Below are 10,539 nucleotides of genomic sequence, written 5' to 3' on the forward strand. Positions count from 1 at the left end.
CGGCCACGTCTGTCTCTGCTCCTCATTGAGTCCAATACAAATATTTTCTGAGAGAAGCAGAACGGCCTGATGTTTTAAAACTTCCAGTGTCGCCAAAATATTTACTGTAGAAACACCAAATCGTACCAAAATTTTCAGTAAGTCCTTAGAGCAACGTTGATCTGTGTTTTGTTCTGATAGGAGTTACCGTTTTGTCATGCTAAGCCTAAATGTGAGACCGGTGCAGAGGCAGAAAATGGCTCTTTTTCTCCACGTTTCTGTCTGTCTCAGCCTGCGGGGGCCCAGGACACAGGATGCAGCTACTAACTAACTATGTGTCAAGTCAGTCACACACACACACACACACACACACACACACACACACACACCTTCATGTGATTAAAACACAGTTAACGTGCAACAGAATTTAAACTTAAACCATGATTTAATCTGGTTTTAAAGTTAAACCTTGTTGGTGTCAAATGCCTCTCGTGGGAGCAGCTGATAGAGTCCCCCCCAGCTGAAAGCAGCCCACCCCACCAGCCAGAGGGTCCAGGACCATACCCACATAGCAACAGGAGTCCGCCGCGGACCCGCCGCGGATGTAGCGCGGCTTCCGGAACGGACCCGCGAAACGGACCCGTATCGGAGTCCACTTGCTCTCCGTGACGGATCCGCTACGAAGGCGGATCGCGGACCCGTCCTGGATCCGCGATGCATCCGGTCCGCATCCGCGATTTAAATCATACCTCCGCGGCGGGTCCGTTCAGGGCCCGCAAATCCGCCGCGGATCCGCAACAGACTCATAATAACCCTCTGGCCCGGATCCGTTTGGGACCCGCAACGGACTTATAAATTACCTCTGGCCCGGGTCCGTTCGGGACACGCAAATCCACCGCGGATCCGAAACGGACGCAAAAAAAACCTCTGGCCCGGGTCCGTTTTGGACCCGTTCATCATTTTCAAAATCTCCATAAAATAGCTTAAACTAAAACTATAACTATGCCTAGCCTAGACTTCTACACCAAGCTTAAATCTGCATTGCCTTGCATTTTTAACCCAACACTATTGTCAGTATACAGAAAAGGTTCAAGTCAAGACATCAATTTACTGTACAAAATGAGGCTACAACTTCAATGAAATGTGAAGCTAAAATATCAGAAAATGAATAACTGGTGAACGACAAGAAGTTCAATACAAATATTGTTTATTCTTTTAAAGTACATGCTACTGGGGTTCTCGCGTGGATGGAGGCGGGACACGTCTCCTCGCTGCACAATCTGCCACAAGGTGGATGGCGTGTTTGGTCACCTCGTCATCTGTGGCTGACCTGTCACTGTATTTTTTCTTACAGCACCTGTAATCAAACAGACAGATATATAGGGAGTCAAGGTCATACCATGTTTAATTTCGAGCAAAAAGAAAAAAAGACATCAAACGTTAAAAAAAAACAAAAAAAACAGCTGATCGCTTATGTGACAGGGTGAGGGTAAATAAACACAGCTGATGTGAGCGCAGACCTGTCAAAATGCCCTGTCCTGCGTCAGGTGTAACTTAATATGAACGCAGCTCAAAGCGCCTCTCACGGTGACCAAGCTCAGATAAATACATTGAATCAGCTGTAGTTTATCGCGTGTCCTCCCGCACAAAGCCGCAATATACCGGAGCTCCTAAAAAAAAAACAAAAAAAAAACGCTACGTGCGGTGGAGCTAAAAACAGCTGAGTTCTCCTCTACTACAGCTGAACAGCTGACATGTGGTCAAGACGTACAGAGACCTGTCACAGTGTCACCTAAACTTCAACCTCAGACTGTCTGCTTCCTAGATGATCACACAGGGAGAGCATGAATGTGTGATGAGTTGTGTTACAGAGTCCTGTATCAATGTTTAGGCTTATTCGTCAGTGCTTTATGTTGTCATGATAATTAATAGGCCTATATGCTGAGAAATAAGATTGTAAATAAAACAAATCCTACAGGGAAGACCAATTTATGTTTAACGAATCAAATATTGTTTTGGTCATAGTAACTGATAATAAATAGGCTATGTTTAATTCTCTCTCTCACACTTTGAGAGTTTGCGGTGCTGACGAATGTAGTCCGGTTAGTTGGCTGGGGTCACGAAAATAAAGCGTTTTACTTCTCAAAACAATATGCGTTCAAAAGAGTGATACATTTGCATCACAAAACCGTTGTCCACAAAAAAGTCTGACCTCACAATCGCTTGCTGCTATTTTCTCTCCCTCCGTATCACTGCGCGCTGCCGCCTCTAGACGGCTCAGCTGACCGGTGGTCAGATGGTGGTTAGATCTTCACATGTTGAACAAAGTGCATCCAAACGCCAGGCTAAAGAAAGAGCGAGGATCCTCTGACAGCTGCAGGTGAGCTACACGTCAGCTGGCTGCAGAGGAGTGCTGTTCTTTTTTTTTTTTCCAGCAGCACCATCCTTGGAGGTGATGCACGCTGTCTGTATATTTGTTGGTCTGATCTTCCACCATGGACTGCGCTGCAACGATCACTCTTCTCTGCTCTAACCTCTTTCCTACAGTCTATGGAACTCCATCTGATGAGGTTCAGCATCACATCAGGTTCATAAAGCTCTCCCTTTAGCTCTGTGCTAAAACAAGGGTATAGATAGATATCAAAAGACCCGAACTATCCCTTTAATGAAAAATAAACACACACTTTGATATTAAGAGCACTACCATATTATCCTACAACTTAGCTGACTGTAAAGTAGGGCTGCCACGATTAGTCGACTAGTCACGACTACGTCGACTATTAAAATCGTCGACAACTAATTTAATAGTCGATGCGTCGTTTCTTTTCTTTTTTTTAAACTTTGTTTTTCTCTCAAAACTGCTGGGGCACCTTCCACACACGCACCCACCGCTGCAGCCGCCCACCACACACACATACGTGCACTCACTCACTCAGGGTGAGTTTACAGGTGGTCTCTCTCTTTTCTCTCTCTACCTGTCTTGTCCCTCATCAAGCGGCACCGGTGTAACCCCCCGCCGTCCCTCCCCCCGCCCCCCCGCCGCCGCCGCCACCACCGCCACCACCGCCGCTCCTCTCCCCCCCTCTCTCTCTCTCTCTCTCTCTCTTGTCATTTTAAATGAGAAGCGCTACTAGGAGCGGTACCGCCGCTCCATCGTTTTAAATCACGGACTGAAAAACAGCCGTTCGTCATTTAAAAATAAAATCGCGGACTTTGAGACTCTGTGTTGGAGAATACTAGAACGTTACCGCGTCCGGTCACAGCGTCCTGGTCACGTAATGAGCGCTCATCTTAACGAGCAAGTCTTCTCTACCGGTGTAAAACTACGTCAATATTTTCCGGTAGCTTCTCATCACAGTCCACACCTTGCAGAGTTTGAGCTGCACCTCAGTTTCACTTGTTTTCATTTGACAGTTTCACACAGAACTTTCTGTTGAGTCTTTCTATGTTTCTCCTTCTGTGACAGTAAAAAGGACATTTACATTTTTTCAGACAAGACGATTGTCTTATAAACTATTAGATTTTTTTTTAACAGAACGACTCCTATTATTTACACTGAGCACAAGTTATATTTGATTGATAGGCCTACCAAAACTTTATTATTGTGAACAATTCCTTAGTTTCAGGTGTCCACCTCATTTTATTTAAATGTAGCTATGTTTAATGGCAGAGACAAATGAAGGAAAGACAAAAAACGTTTAAGTATTTATTTTGGTGTTGTTTAGGCCAGTGCCTTATCCTTATTTTACTCAGCTGTTTGCACTTTATGCTACAGTTAAAGCTGCATATTTCATTAAAAGTTTAATGAACTATCATCTTAATTGTCTTTATTTTTAGTTAGCATATACCTTAAACACTTAAAGCTGAAAGCTAATGATGGTATATAAGAGCAGCTGCATGCTGGTGCGATAAGCTGTATGTTTTACATTCAATTTACGTATGATCCGATTAGTCGACTAATCGAAAAAAATAGTCGGTGACTAGTCGACTATCAAAATAATCGTTTGTGGCAGCCCTACTGTAAAGTAATTACAATGAGTAGATGTTTTAAAGTTTATATAAAATACGAAAGATAACATCTCAACATACTAAACCTAAGTAATACTTACCACATACTCTCAATAGATTCTCCGGGTCCTCATTCAGGTAAACGCAGAGGGTCTTTAGGACGCATTCTCTTCCCAGATCCACGTCATCATCCTACGGCAGAAAAGCAGAGGAGAAGTTGTGTTGTTTGAGTTCATGTCTGTGAAAATTCTCATTTGTCCTGGTAAAAGGCATTTTTGTCTTGAAGACAATCAGTTGTTACACCCCCAACCCAGAGAATATATTTACTTCATCCATTGGTGCAATGATGCCCCCTATTTCTTTTTCATTACTGAGTAATTGTTTAAAAATAATATACATAAATGAAAAAAAAACAATAAACTCAGAAAACAACAACTGATTTAGTAATACTCACCACTACTGCAGAGCCTTTGACACAGCACCCTGAGACATGTCAAATATTGCACAGCAACTGAACACCCTTTACACTGCCACATTCACTAGAGAAAGAAAGACAAATGGAAATTGGTTTAGTTTGTGGTGCCATATTATTTTGTGTTGTAATGAAGACTGATTATTAGACATATCTCTCCAAAATAGTTTCAACAAAAAAAATGAACATTAGAATCTTTAAGGCAATAGGACTTGCAGTAATTATCTTTACTCACAATATTAAAAAAGGAATAATATCATAAAAGAAGGCCAGACAACAAATGTAGCCTACAGGGACATCGATCTGCATCACCTGTTACAACAGAGCTGCGCAAAAGAGAAAAAGTGATCGCCCCCGAGAGCATTGTAATCATATCGGTTAACAAGCGTTGGTTATCATCAGTCAGAAAAAAAATTCAAAATGTGCATCCCGAAAACCAACAAAAGCAATTGAATAGTAGGCTAATACTCACCACTACACAGCAGCACCCAGAGACATGTCAAATATTGGCATAGCTGGAGGATTCCCTAGTCAGAAAATGCTATAGGATTCTGAAAGGAATTTCCAATTAAAAATTCTACTTGAATTTGGAACCAATCCTATAAGAAAAAGTCCTATTAGACTATAACCTATAGGACTGGTTTCGGTACAATAACTACAAAATCCTATAGGTTGTTCTATAGGATTATGTCTTATAAGTCCAAAAGGACCCCTAGTTCCAAAATCTTATACTCTTATAAGATTTTGATCATTTATAATCCTACAGGAATGGCTGTAGATTATTTACGTAATCCTATAGGATTAGGTCTGTTTGTCTTATACAATATCTTATATGCGTTTTAATTTAATTTATTATTTCTTAAATACATTTTGATTGACTTTACGTAACTTTAATTTCTAGATATTAAAAGTATGGTATAAGCAGAGATGCACCCAACCAAGAAATCAGTTCATTTTCATTTAATGTCTTAAAGCAACACTATAGGATTCGTGGTTCTGGTATTCTGGTTGAGAAGAGCAACTGCTGTTACCTGTGTCTTTCCCAGAGAAGCTCAATAGCCTACGTGAATTTGGTGCAGTGCAGTTTCAGCCGATGCAACCCCGCTCAGGCTGCAGCGGCGGCACCATTCATCCTATTAACCATTTTTTTTACCACTTCAATGAGTTTAGAAACATTATTTTAGGGTCGAAATACTACATTGCTTTGAAATCATTACAGAAAAAAAAAAATACGAAAGTAACATTTATCATCCAAAAAAAATATTTTAATGAAGAATTTTGGTGACAAAAGTTATTTCTAATGCCATCTTGATAGGGAGTTCCTGAAAGAGACAGACAGACAGACACACCGACAGACACACAGAGAGAAACATGGAGGGGACAGAGAACAAGAGATTAAGAAAAAAAATCAATAAGGAACAGTGCATAGACTTACACGTCTGTTCATCATATCAGTGATTCAGTTACTTAATTATGTTACTGTTAATATAATGTATGCTGTACTTTCTGGATTTGGCAATATAGCCTCACAACTTTAATGCCAACAAAGCCCACTCTGACTGATCTAGTCCATTGCTAAAGTGCATAACCAATTATGCATACTCTTAAGTCTTTTGAAACAGTGCATAACAGCAGCAAACAGCAAAATGTAAAGTTTAGCATTCATGAGAACAGATCACACATATGTCTTCATATGCATACATGATTTGCTTGCTAGCTACTCTTAACTCAAATCATCTACATCAATTAGCATACCTTTAAATTACATCCTCCTGCTCATCTTGCACTCATCTGCACACTTCTGTGCAATCAGTTTCTTTATTTCGCTTTTGCCAAGACTCGACTTGACACTCATGTATTCTGCAGATAAAACAGAAGAGAGGACAAAAAATTACCACATAATATTAATTGTGTTTATCAGGATCATCCTACCAGCATACGTAACAAACATACAAAGATGACAATGTTTCCACAGCAGTGGATACAGGATTTGTAGCTTAATTATACTACATCCTCCAGTCAGTGCCCCTGACCAAAGGCACTGGCTCATAATCTGGAGTTGGTCCCGGGCGCTGCACCGCGGCTGCCCACTGCTCCTGAGGATGGGTTAAATGCAGAGAAAGAATTTCACTGTACTAGCTGTATATGTGACTAATAAAGTACCTTTACCTTTACCATTTCTGCCTTCATTAAACAACTTTGGAGTATTTGTGATGGTTTAATAAATAAATAAATAAATAAACTTGTTATGAGGGAGAATGGAGGCTTCACATGCATGTCACCTATTGTGTGTCTTTGCCGGAAACCAACATTGCAAGGCAAGACTGTGTACTGCCGCCTCAGTGTCCCAGCTCTGGGAACCGCAACACAAACATGCATAGTTCCTCTTTAAAGAAGGAGTATTTCCTTTCAAACAATCAACTAGAGAAGAAAATTAGATTTGTACTTTTCTTTTGGAGTTCTCCATCTTTCCTAATTTAAAACAGCTAAGTCAAGGCCCTTTCAGAAGATGTCCCCTGCATTGCTGGCTTCATCTGTCTGTTAAAGTAATGGCTTTTGGGCATTCTAACATAGTGCTATTTAAAAAGTTCCATAATGACTATTACAGGACTGCTAGAGCTGTGCACTTGTGAAAAGAAACTACAAGTTTATATTAAAGGTGTACAGAAATGGCCGTTTGTCCTGTTTGTCGCGCCGAGTTGTCACGAGCTGCAACACGAGTTTACCCGAGTAAGGAAAACAAATTTGATTGGTCGTTATCGAGCGGGCGGGATATTCAAAGCTTGGAGCGAGACAGAGCTCCGTGTGTGTGTGTGTGTGTCTCAGACATTTGAATGACGGATGACAGATCCAATATCAGTGGCTGGTGAATCGTGTACAGGCTGACGTATAATCCCTGCGCCTGCATTATCCAATGCGAAAAAAAAAATACACACTTTCATCCTGGATTTACTCAAAAATAGAATTTTGGACAAAGTTTGGCCTACATCGTCTGATAGATGAGTTATTACATTAATTTTATGATCCAGAGTGGGCTCAAATTCAGTTTTCTTTTCTGTACACCTTTAAGTTTATGAGACATAAAAATTGGTCTTTTTATGAACAAGAGGAATGAATACAGCAATAATGCGTCTCAGTGTACATATGGGAAACCCATGTGTCTTGTCCCTGACAAATAAACAAATAAAGCAAACTTAAGTAAACTTAAAAAACCTTCTCTAAATTTTGGCTTACCAATAATGTCAGCAACCTTGTCTGGGTCCAGCTGTGGCTTTGCCTCCTTATGTCTGAAGGCGTTTGATGTTTTGCCAGTCAGACTATGAGTCCTTAGGACCTGCCTTCCAAAGACTGCCACGCAAAGCTCCCTTGTGGCCTTCTTGGGGTCCCCCCACTTAATGTTTGAGAATTGGCTTGCAGATATCATTGTATGCGGACCAATTTTCACCTTCAGATGACAACAAATAGGCATTATAGAGTTACAGGAGTACTGCAACCCTTTGAGGAAAATATACTGATTTATTTACGAAACATACTTTTCAGTGACTATACACAAAATGATTACTATGCAATAGCCTTAGGATGGAGTTTACAGTGTATATAGGATTTTCTACTAAATTCTTCTACTTCTAAAATTAACACAAAAAGACACAGGGCTATAATGTCAGTTTCTTGTCTAGTAATGATTTTGGCCAGTTTGTGGAAAAGTAAATACAATATTTCATAACTGCCAAACAATTGTGGTTTTAAAAGTAAAAAAAAAAACAACAACAAACAACTGTAGCAGGAAGCAGGGAGATGAGATGATATCAATGGTAAGGAGGGGAAAGGGGAGGTTATAAATCAGGCCCACCTGAGAGCTTTGTGGAGGGAAAATCAAACAAAGGAGAGACTGGAAGGAGGGACTAAGTAATCTTGTAGTAACAAAGCGAGCAGCTGGGGTTTTCTTTCCAAATTCTGTTAAACACTTAATATACTAATACACTAATAACACTTAATAATAACTTAATATGATTTATAATGTAAATTTAACAGGTTGAGTTTAGGCATTCTCCTGTCTGGCGACCAACACTTTTTTTGTTTGGAGAGGCTTCAATACTACACAATAAATGGTATCTTAAAATATTTACCTTTGGAATTTCCCTCTGTGAGCTAACTTGGCTGGTCACTGATGGAACTTCACTGGGTCTGGGCTCATGCGCTGCCTCAGAGCAGGCTATACTGGAACTGAAGCCTGCAATACAAAAAAGTCAAATATTTATCACTACAGTGTCAAGTGTCATGTATGTTAAGTTAGGGCTAGCTATTCAGCTGTAATAAACTGTCCAAAGGACTGAAATTTAAGTTTTCTGGTAATATCAGTTTGTATCTTTGTAATTAAAATACTGGGCAAGTTACAGTGTAATAAAATGTTAAAGTTACTACTGTTTTAAAACCCACATTTACCAAAATAATTCCACATAAGTAAATCATAAACTGAATGGTAAGACCCAAAATTTTGATTTCTGTAAGTTACCTTTGTTCGCCAAATTTCTTTCAATCGATTCCATTTTCTTCTGTAACTGGCGAAGCAGTGTTTTTATCTCTGTCAGTTCTGAGCGGACATATTCGTCCTTGTTCACCTGACGAAATGAGTTAATAAGAGTCATGAAGACACAATGAAGCTAACCTGCAGATATTGTGAAAACAATTCAAGACGTGCAATATTAGAATTTTACCTCTGCATTTATCAAGTGAGAGGAGATTGGTCCTACCTGGGCTAACATTCTTAATTTGGATTTTTACATTTGACAGGGCTTCTACAGCATTTAAAAAAAATAAACAAGCCCCGAGTTATTTTGAGGTGCATGATATACTGTATATGGCCCCTGAACCTGCACCAGGGCCTACTCCTACAGTAGACTACAAGTGTGACTTGATTTTTGTGGGGGAACTTCATTTCTCTGTTCTGTTAAAATTACATCTTTTGTGTACTTACCGAAGGACAAGCATCTTCACTGTTAACATCAACACCCTAGAAAGCAGAGAGTGGTCAGGATACTAGTGAAGTGATGTCACTTATATGTTTAATTTGTTTACAACACATGTACATACATACTTTATGTGAATATACATATGTTATTATTACGCATCATTGGAATTGCAGTTACTTATGAAAAAAATTGCCATTATCTATGGGAGTCATTCAATAGCACCGAAAAAGATCAGTAAGCTGATACTCACAGACGCTACTGGAGAACTGGTGTGGTTATCCCCAGAACGCAGATCGCCTGAGCCCTGGTGGAGAGACAGAGAAGCGACGGAGAGAAAGAGTAAGATGGAAAGTATTCATATACACAATAAGTAAGGAAGGGTTTCAATAACTGGGACTTGCTTGTGATGTTTCACCACATCCTCATAATTAAACGAGCACATTAGGTCACCTTTCCAGAAGAGATTTTATCTTTGACCTATTCCGCCATCTGGCACTTCTGTCAGGTTATGGACTGATGTGCTGTAAAACTAAAACTCTTTTTTCCATTTTTTTTCCACTATTACATGACACTTTTGATATATAGCTGTCTTATGTAGTCATGCAGTATCCCAGAACAGAAAATAATATTGTTATCATGGACAAAATATGACAATATGTTATTGTGAGTTATACTGTTATTCCCGGCCCTGCTAAGAGAAGGACTCTAAACTCTATGGGTATGTACTGTAGAAAGAAAAAACATTACAGTGAAGTAAAAATGAGAAAGTTGTCTTAGGTCTTTGTGTAATTTTCATTTACAATCTAAGGTGGTCAATATAAGGACTGAAAACATAACTGGGACACACATCGTTTTCACACAACTTGCATACTGCTGCTTTAAATCATACATTTTCATAATGTAATAAATTAATGATTTTGTGAGTGTAGCGTATGTCTTCATGTTTGTGTTGAAAACTCTACCTTTTGTCTGGCCTTGTAACCCATTAAAATTGACCTTGACATTGTCTTTGCCTGCTCCTTCTTTTTCATAGACTTCGAAGGAAAAAAGGTCTTCTACAAAACAAAAGTCAAATAACTTCTTAGACAATGCTTTACTTTTTACAACCTG

At 39.7% G+C, this 10,539-nt stretch overlaps 1 long non-coding RNA gene across 1 annotated transcript; it reads right to left on the bottom strand.

The window, feature by feature from the left end:
- Nucleotides 1-1,271: 1,271 nt before the first annotated feature.
- On the bottom strand, nt 1,272-4,527 carry LOC146975103 (uncharacterized). Its single transcript, XR_015037581.1, has 3 exons — nt 4,442-4,527; nt 4,089-4,179; nt 1,272-1,336 (listed from the first exon to the last, which is right to left on the bottom strand). It is a non-coding gene; the product is annotated as an uncharacterized LOC146975103 (long non-coding RNA).
- Nucleotides 4,528-10,539: the final 6,012 nt, after the last annotated feature.

The sequence above is a fragment of the Trachurus japonicus genome, chromosome 14 (genome assembly GCF_045865225.1).
Source record: "Trachurus japonicus isolate A0001 chromosome 14, Traja_1.0".
NCBI lineage: Eukaryota > Metazoa > Chordata > Actinopteri > Carangiformes > Carangidae > Trachurus > Trachurus japonicus.